This window comes from Dioscorea cayenensis, unplaced genomic scaffold, assembly GCF_009730915.1.
Source record: "Dioscorea cayenensis subsp. rotundata cultivar TDr96_F1 unplaced genomic scaffold, TDr96_F1_v2_PseudoChromosome.rev07_lg8_w22 25.fasta BLBR01000646.1, whole genome shotgun sequence".
Lineage (NCBI taxonomy): Eukaryota > Viridiplantae > Streptophyta > Magnoliopsida > Dioscoreales > Dioscoreaceae > Dioscorea > Dioscorea cayenensis.
This window is the reverse complement of record NW_024087037.1, coordinates 22,082-31,606: the sequence shown is the minus strand read 5'-3', so window position 1 is coordinate 31,606 and position 9,525 is coordinate 22,082. Positions and strand designations below refer to the sequence as shown.

Genomic DNA, 9,525 nt, shown 5'->3' with positions numbered 1-9,525 from the left:
AAATATGATGATACAATTGAAACAACCTTGTAGTTGGAGATGATTCTCCTCAAATAAATCAACCCAAAGAAAATAAGAAAAATAAATGAATAGAAAACAAAACAGGACCATTGATCCCAACAATGATCATTGATTCTCTTTGCTGGCAATCCTCGTCGTTGATCGCAAGGATTTTTTTTCCATATTTGACACCAGTATCTCGCTCTCTCCCTGGAGAATAGACATAGCCAAGTCGCAGTTCTTCCTTGTCGCCGTCTTCCTCCTCCTTTGACAATTCCACACCTCAACTCTATCCCAGTGCTAATGCCGGAGAAAAAGATGGTGACTGTGAAGGGGTTTTACTGATGCGTGGCCTTCTTCTTTTCACCCGTGATCACCTTGGCTGAGGTGGACATCGGATGCTGACCTGGCAAGCCCGGTTGTATAAGTTGGCTTGACTTGGAAAAACAACACATGTGGCTATTATTTTATAAACCCTTGCTGCTGATTAGGACATTTCCGGCCTCCACATCAGCGCACATGGCCCAGAAATTTGTGGGTTACCTGCCGGTGAAATCATATCATACTTAGGTATCCTTTTTGATTTAAATTAAAGTTGGGATACCGAATTGAAAAAAAGTCAAAGTTGGGTAACCTCCTGAAAATTTTACTCCTATCCGATCATTGCATTCTTGGACGAGCTTCCTTGTTTCTTTCTCATCTTTGATCACCTCTACAACCATTCAAACTAACAAATCTTATTCACTTTTATTACCAAACACATAATAATAATATAAAATAAAATATTAAAATTTTAAAAACATTATGGACAAGTCATATAAGAGACTGGAGGTAACTACACCTTCATGTTAGAAGCATGGTTATTATTATTATTATTTTTATAAAATGAGAGGTTGAGAGATAAACTCTCTTTCTCACAATATTGATTGATGTAAGTGGCATATCAGTATTATAATAAAAATAATTCAAAAAAAACACACATTTGATAGTCACAATTTTAAACCTCTTGCCAAAGCCAAAGAAACATAAAAGTAGTATTATTTTCTAATGTGGGACTGGTAAAATAATTATAAAGTGATAAATCATTCCTCGCAAGTTTTTTATTTACATGTTCACTTTTATAAAATCATATTTACTTTTAATATTTTGTAAATGAATTAACTATAAATTAATCAATTATATATATATATATATAATGAGAAATATTGTAGGCAAGTTACCCATCAAACCTTATTTGTTTATACAAGAAAGGAATAAAATAGTAACTTTTTTATTATAAAAGTAATATGAAAATATGAATCATAACCCAAATTCCAAGATATAAAAGAGAAATTATACCTGCGTGATGGTGAAAGACAAGGAGAGAAACAAAGAGAAATGCAATGAAAGCCTTCATTCTTTTTTTTGAGGTGATGATCCTTTTGTTAATCAAGGGTCTTAGTACAAAGTTGATCAGAGAGGTGATGGGATATATAGGAGTTGAAATGGTGTCATTGTGACCAAATCTATTCTTTCTAGTTTTTTTTAAGGTATAATACCCGAATTGGTCCTCTACTTTTCTCTCTCTTTATTTTTGGTCCCTCTACTCAGAAATACACCTGACTAATTTCTCTACTCTTAAAAATGACCCAACATAGGTCCCTCTACCCTTAATCTTTTCCTATTTAGTTCCTCTACTCTTGAAAATACAACAAATTAGTCCCTCTACTCTTGAAATACAACCACTAATTGGCTTATTTTAGAGTAAAAGGGACTAAGTGAAATTATTTTCAAGAGTAGAGAGATTAATCGGGTGCATTTCCGAGTAGAGGAGCAAAAGAAAGAGAGAGAAAAGTAGAGGGACCAATTCGGGTATTAAACTTTTTTTGTATTACCATCGAATGCATGAATATTTTATAATTAATTTGGTGTGCTTTGGAAATTACATAATTTGTGATCTCCAAAAATACACTGTATGTGGAGCAGTGGAGGTGTTATTATTTACTTCTAAAAACAATTCTTTAGCCCATAAACATTAATTCCCAACTTTATCAATATTAGAAAAGATTTGTGAATAATTCCCAAACTAGCACCACCAGTTTTGTATGATCCTTCGATTAAATTTCATTTTAAAAATATAATTCAATTTATTTTTATCGAAGCAATGCATTACTTGTGTAGCATACCAGTCTACCCAATTGAACCAAGACCTAGATGCTTGGGCATTCTATCTAGTTCTCCCCTAAAATTTTTATAGATTGAGACTTGTTATTGGACTAAATGACCCTTGCCAAGAATAGTTTTAACAATTCTTAAATATTATCTCGTTAACTAGATTTTTAAATAAAATGATGCCATGATGCTTTATTTAAATGTTATAGGACTTTTTTTAAAAAAAAAATATGACATGAAAATTGTTTTATTTAATATCTTTTACGTATTTATTTAAAATAATTTATTATTTAATATATTATATTTTATAATTTTACGTATAAAATCGAGTTTGACTAGTCGAACTTCTCAATTTTAACTTTTGGCCTTTTCTAGTTCAAAAGTCCAGACCAATTATGACCACCTATTATGTAACTCTAGTTCTCAAACATACAAAGTTTATATTATTGTTTCAAATTCGATATTTCTTTTCTTTAAAAATTTTTTTTTCGCCTCAACACCCATTAAAAAACAAGGACTTTTTCCCTTTTTTTTTACGTTACTCTAATGTTACATATAATAATTAAATAATTACATACATATATATATATAGACATATGGACAAACAATTTATTTATACCTTGAACTTTTGATTTGGGCAAAGAATTGAAATACCAACCCGTTATAATAAAGGTCACAGTAGTATATTTTGTATGTATATAAATATATCACAATATGTTTTCTGGGGACATCCTCAAAAAATGAATCTAGGGACATCCCACAGCAGCCGTTAGACCACCCATCTAACGGCTGCTGTTTCATTAACCCCACCTTTGGGATTAGCTTTATAATAAAACAACAATTGTCAGAAGATAATCTAACAGTTGTTGTAGACGTCCCTAGATTACCGGTCATATATATATATATATATATAGATGATGCGATGTTCATTCATTGATGAGAAAAATTAGTAGATGAATATTTATGAATGTTGAGATAATGTTGTTTTTGTTTTTGTTTTTTGTTTTCCAATAAAAAACCACCATCAATCAAAAAATTTATTAGAAGAAACAATAAAAACCTTATCCAATTGTGGCCTAAATCTCTTCTCAAAACAAAGAAAATAACATGGCAAATCCCCTGAATAACATTTACCTTTACTTAATGATTACCAACACCTTTACCGCTTGTAACCCTAAAACAACAGCTGTCTAATACATACTCACCCAACGGCATGAAATATCCACTTTTGCCAGATCAAGCAAAAAGTAGCTTTCATCAACAAAAAACTACACTTTTTCAGTAGGGCACTCAACTTTGCTCTATTTTCAAATTGGTCACCAAACTTAAAAATGCATCAAAGTGGTAACCCAAGTTACTTTTCTTTTCACAGGGCAGTCACCCAATGCTTTTCGACAACAAATGTCTAACGTGGCAGCCGGGATTCCTGACTTCAGCTCTAAATGGCCATGTCACCAAATCTCCTTGGCATGGACACATCACCTACATATGCCATGTCAGCAAGAAGTTTCCAAGTCAGCTCTTCTTCATCCTTCGGTCAAGAGCAACATGAAGAATTAGGGCTCTTCTTCTCCTTCTGACGTGAGCAACATGAAGAATTAGGGCAGAGGAAAAACTCACCAAAGCTTTAGTTGGTTAGTTTGCAGAGCAAGAAGCTTCTTTTCAGATTAGATAATGCTGAATGAAAATGCCAGCAATTGGTGCTTTCATTAAGATTTAAAACTTCAATACATCTCCACTTGAAAGCATCAGCAATGCTCAATAGTAGACCAGTTTTGATTGGACCATGCCCAGCTTGAGCTCAGCTTGAAAACTTTAGTAAATCTCCACTAAAGTCTGAAATTAGCTGTCAATAAAATTTACTCACATTCGATTTGATTTTAGTTTTGAGAACTCGAACACAAGATTACAATATATAATGGATATAACCACTTCAGAATAAGTTGGAACACAATCTTACAATATATAATGGATATAACCTCTTCTAAATAAATTAGAAAGAGAAAAGCATCAAATAACTCCACTAAATTAAAGGAACAAATATCAGGGGATTTCATTCAGAATTAAATGCACCATCTGAAGTGAGTGCATCTCCATTCAGAAGTGACAAAAAAAGATTTATATCAACATATCAAAATAACTCCAAAAAAACAAAGTAACATGTGAAGTGTAAAGGTTTACAACACTGGGATTGAAATGTTAATCAACCCCAAAAAAGAAAAAATAAAAATGAAAACAAAATGCATCATCTATTCAAGTCCTTCCTAGTGGCACCCATCTCCTCTTTCTTTTGCCATCATCCCTTTCTTTTGGTCTCTCCTCATTGTCCTTATCTCTACCTGGAAGGTTCAACACATGTTTTCTGGTAGTATTTGGAGTTGAATTTGATGGTTCATTAGTAGGATAGTTCCCATGAATTGCAGGTTGTTGTTGTTGTGCTTGTTCAATTGTTGATTTGCCTCCTCTTACATATAATTTTTCCCTCCTATGCCCATGATTCCCTATAGCCTATGACCTTATGGGAAGGGCTTCATCTGGTGCATCATTAATAACGTGGGAGAAAATTTAAAAACTATGTTAGTTTCATGTGATTGGTACATGCTGAGCAAAATAAAGATTTGCAGAATCTTTAGCTGGTTCAACCTGTGACATTTGTTCCCTAGATGCCACTATGTGCGAAGTATTTGTCTCTTCCTGGCCAGCTCTAATCACACCATCCACCTATTAAATCAAGTAAATCAAATGTGAGAATAGATAACTGTGAGCATGTGCTATTTAGGGTGAAGTTTTCACAAAATCATGCTTGCATGACTTGTGGCATTGGCTCCTAAGGAAACTATGTGTATGAATGGTTGCCTCCAATCAAGGTATCAACCTATGGGATACAAACATGTATGCTTGAGAAGAAATTAGTGTGAAACAAATGGCAATTGAAATTCATAAACCAGATAAATTTGGCCTACCATTGCAAAATGGTCCTACAACACCTAGGAATCAATTGCATCCATGGAATTAGCATCTATTGTTCAGTCAGGTTTACATGCTGTTGACTAGATGTATTTTTCATTTTTAGTCTATGATTCATACATTACGTCTTTGCATTTAATTATATTATAAAATGACAATGAGATATAAATGGGGAACATATAATTACCTGGCTTCCTTTATGACGTCTTCTATTGTGGCCTACAGCACCACACACACTGCATCTCATCCCGGCACCTTTTTTGGTCACTTTTCCTTTTGTGAAGCTCCTGTTCTCCTCACCTTGCTCTCTTCTTCTAAGCAGAGTCTTCCTTCCCCTCCTTCTATTGATTGGATCAGGTGGTAGTATTGGACCCTGTTTACTCTTTGACCAACATTCCCTGTCTTGTGTGGGGTTTAATGTGTGCCCATATATCTCCAAGAAGGTGCTTACTTTATAGAAGTTATCTATAAAATTTTCAGGTTTGTCTTTGTTGTAGTATATTACTGAAATGACATGGCTACATGGGATTCCTATCAATTGCCACTTCCTACATGAGTAATTGCCCCCATCTTTGTCAACAACAAATTGGCCATCAGACCCTAAAACCTGATATTGATTTCCCCCATACCATGTAGTATTATAGAACCAACTCAATTGCTTTTTTTTTTTCCAATTTCTTAAGTACCCTAGGGCAGTGAATTATTGTGCAGTTCTTTATAGCATACCTTTTCTTTTGAATCTTAATCATTAATTTGGTTCTTATTATCTCATTCATAGTGACAATCCCTTTGATTCTGGCCTCAAGGATTTGGCTATTGAAGCATTCAGAAAGGTTGTTGTAATATGTTACACTTAAATTTTGTTTGAAAATGAGCTTTACTTCAATGATGGGGATCTAAATTTTTCATATATTCACAAACCCCTGTGGACATATTATTCAACATATCCATGGACTTCTCATATATAGGGATATAGGTTGCCTTGGCATAGTTCCACAACTGATCTTTTAAAGCTTTTCGTCTATAAGTTTTTTTGAAATTTGTGTGAATGTGCCTAACACAATATCTATGCTCACTGTTAGGAAATCATTCTAAAATTGCAGGTATTAATCCCTATAATTGGTATTTAATTCACACATAAGAACCCCACATAGGCATAGAATGAAATGGGGAAAAAGAGTACAAGACATTTGTGTAAGTGATTTGAAATTGTGGAGAAAACAACATCAAATTAATGAGTATTGACAATCATAAGCATAACTTGTCACACTTGCAACTTGTATATACCAACCATGAAAATTGTGGTATGGAAATCAAACTTGCATAACTTGCATAAAACAAATCATGAGTATTGACAATCATAACCCTTGCATAACTTGCATATAACAACATCAAATGAGTAATGATAATCATGAAATTCAAAACTAGAAATCTTGGCTGTGGGATCGAAAATATAAGCCCTGGCATCATGTCGGTGAAAAGACACCAGGCGATATATCGAATCACAAATAGTTTTTATTTATTTATTTTTTTTTTGTATTTTTGTAGGTTCTTCCATTCCTAATAGAGGCAAGCCTCCATTATTAATTACCCTAGACTGAAGTCTTAGGAACCTCCGATTAAGGGCTCAAGTACAAGTAAAAGAGAAGAAAATGTGCGAATTATAAATTTTGCTATTTATTATATATATATATATATATATTCACTACAACATATAACTTTTTATATGTATATATATATACATATATATAACTTTATATATATATTATATCAATGCTGCTGCATGTGCCTTGTCGCCACGTTGCATGCCTCGTTGCCGTCTTAGGATATGTATCTTGTTGCCGCCTTGTAATTTGCATATTTGCTAGAAAAAAAATTTTTGCCACTGCCTCGAGATGAGCATTTTTCTGTTGCTTTTTGGATGCGTATTTTTATTGTTGCTGTGGGATATGTGTTTTTGTCATTAACTCTACATAAGAGTGTTCATTTAGCCTTCATTAATTCATCGGTGACATTCTTCGCAGTGTAGACCTTCAACATTAGGGCAGAAGCACCACCTCAGGTATTATATGTAATTTTGTTAAACAATACCAGCCTTGATATACTTAATAGCCATGCATAATCAGAGAATTGTGCATATTCATCCTACAAAAGCTCATTTGGCGTCATTTCCAATATGTTAATTACTATATATATATATATATTATTATTTTTAATATGAGGTGTTCCATTTTTTTTATTTTTTATATATTTTTTTTATACATCATTATTGCCTCAGCAATAATTGATTACACCATGTAAACTTGTATACTATATAACTCCTGGAGACACACACACACATATATATATATATATATTCTCTTGCCAAATTTTCAATTGAATGTCACATGTGGCACAACCAATATTGTGAGTTTATTAAAAAGTAATAATATTACAGCTTTGAATATCTTCACTGGCTGGCCCTATGTCGACAAGCTTGGATGCTACCCAAAGTAGGCCCTCCATTTTTATACCTCTCACTACTTTTTCCAGCTTTTTGCATGTCAGACTTGTCATCCCATGGTCTTACATCCAATAATACTGACGACTTCACAAAATTTTATTTTATATATTTATTATTATTATTTTTTTATTTTTTTTATTTTTTTTTGTTCAAACATCAACTGTTACACTTATTTTAGTAATTATCGTTTATGCTTACATAATATCATAACAAACAAAGTTTCCTGACAACAGAAACCCAGGACTTTCATTTAGTTAGTAGTTCCACATTCTTACGCATATTAACAAGACCATTCAAAACAGAATCCACATGTTCTTGCTGCATCTGATTCAAATGAAAGGTGCCTTCTAAGTTTTTGTGCACTTCAACCTTGAATTTCTCCTCCTTGCTCCCTCTCTTAAGCTTAAACAGCATATCTAACTTGGCAGAATCTTCAATCACCTCTGCCTTAGCATGAAGGATGTCCAGAAGTTCATAGGGGACAATGGAGTTGGATCTCTGCTGGATGGTTGTGACAGCATGATTTGCTGCGTCCTTGACCACAGGGTCATGTGCAGGCACATTTCGCCATCCAAGTTCATGTCCATCTCGCTTGACACCAAGGTCATAAGCAGTAAGTGAGGGCGAGTCTCCAGCATGCTTAAATTCCTGAAGCTCCTTAAAGTTCAGCCATGGCTTGACCCAGACCTTGGCCTCATAGAGCTTCTTAGTTCCAGCATCAATTGCCTCCACAATCAAGTGATGCAGAGTGCCTGCCACTACCTGCTCTTTGGCCTTCACAACCCTTGCAAACTCTAGTAGTTTATTCTCCTTCTTGTTGTGCTCTTCCATAGCGAACCGAGCGAGACAATTTATCCTGATCAAGTGATGCAGAGTTCTGTCTAGATCATGATCTCTCCACGCGAGCAATAGCAACATGCAGACAATGACTTCGAAAGCTTGCAACGAGCTTGGAAAGGAACCATTACAGTCCTCGGCATAGTCCTCCAAGAGCATGAGAATGGTTCCTCGAACTGAGATCTTCACCGTTGTTGTTCTTTCTTCGTCTTTTCGGGCAGAAGTGAAGCCAATGAGATGAGAACTGAAGCGAGTGAAGCACGCGCGGGGCCAAGAATTTGTTTGCATGCATGGACCTTCTTCTCTTTTTGTGCAGGCCAATTGTTGCCTAGGCAAACTTGGCCTGGACCTTCATGGGATCATTCTTGAGGACCTTCGTGGAGGTGAAGCGAATGCAGTCAATCGATGTTCTTGAGACCTAACAATACTAGTCCGAGTATTTTCAGCCTCCTCCCATCTTGCAGTGAGATAGCGGCGACGGCAGCAACAACGGTAACAACATAAATCAACGACAACCTCATGCAGCGGCAGCGACAACAGTAATAGCAAGCAGTGATGGTTTCAAGCAGCAACAGCAATGACGGCAATGCAATGGGCAGCATTAACAGGCAACGTCGGCAAGCAGCATCCACAAGCAACGTCGGCAGACAGCAATAGCAGCAACAATGATTCTTTCTAATTTTTTTTTATAGATATATATATATATATATATATAGATTTGGGGAAGAGAAAACGTGAACACCTTCTTCTTCTCTCTCGCTTGTTCTTCTTCCTTCTTCTCTGATTCCGTCTCTCTGGTTCGTTCCTCTTTTCGTTCTCTCTGTTCCTTCGTCTTCAATCTTCGATTTTCTCTCTTCGGTCTTCTCCTTCGATCTTCCTCTTTGTCTTCTCTCTGATTTTCGCTCATTCTTTCCTTGCGCTCTCGTCCACCGTCTTCCTTCTCGTTCGTTCTTTGGCGAATCCCTTTTTAAAGACTTTCGTATGGCAGTTCCACAGTCATGCTAATCGTGAAGCGACACGATCGTTCTGAAGAGACGTGGAGCGGTTGCCCTTTTTTTTATTTATTT

General features: G+C 35.2%; 1 pseudogene; it reads right to left on the bottom strand.

Annotated features, from left to right (window-relative positions):
- Nucleotides 1-7,852: 7,852 nt before the first annotated feature.
- On the bottom strand, nt 7,853-8,750 carry LOC120254826 (annotated as a pseudogene).
- Nucleotides 8,751-9,525: the final 775 nt, after the last annotated feature.